The sequence below is a fragment of the Calidris pugnax genome, unplaced genomic scaffold (assembly GCF_001431845.1).
Source record: "Calidris pugnax isolate Ruff unplaced genomic scaffold, ASM143184v1 scaffold11, whole genome shotgun sequence".
NCBI classification, from domain to species: domain Eukaryota; kingdom Metazoa; phylum Chordata; class Aves; order Charadriiformes; family Scolopacidae; genus Calidris; species Calidris pugnax.
The window spans coordinates 11,818,258-11,818,459 of NW_015090803.1; the positions used below are offsets into that span (position 1 = coordinate 11,818,258).

Genomic DNA, 202 nt, shown 5'->3' on the forward strand with positions numbered 1-202 from the left:
TATTTTTTTTTTTTTTTTATACTGAGAGGCGGCGCCTGCACGCACGTAGTGTGACATTTTCATAGTCCGCCTGCTGCTGCCAAAGGGGCTTGGGGGCAAGACAAAAAAAGTAGTTTTTTTTTTCTTTCTTTTTTTTTTTTTTTTTTTTTTTTTTCCTCTTTCCCCTCCCCCCCCCCTTTTCCCCTCCCCCCCCCCCCCTCCG

General features: G+C 45.0%; 1 protein-coding gene across 2 annotated transcripts in view; it reads left to right on the forward strand.

The window, feature by feature from the left end:
* Positions 1–202, forward strand: part of IGF2BP3 (insulin like growth factor 2 mRNA binding protein 3) — a 113,116-nt gene that overhangs the window by 526 nt on the left and 112,388 nt on the right. Inside the window, exon 1 of one of the 2 annotated variants that reach the window (XM_014937846.1) lies at positions 52–109. The exons of the other annotated variant lie outside the window; for it this stretch is intronic. The gene's annotated coding sequence lies outside the window, so the exon portion shown is untranslated. Of the gene's footprint in view, positions 1–51; positions 110–202 lie in introns of those variants that run through there. 2 annotated transcript variants of the gene reach the window in all.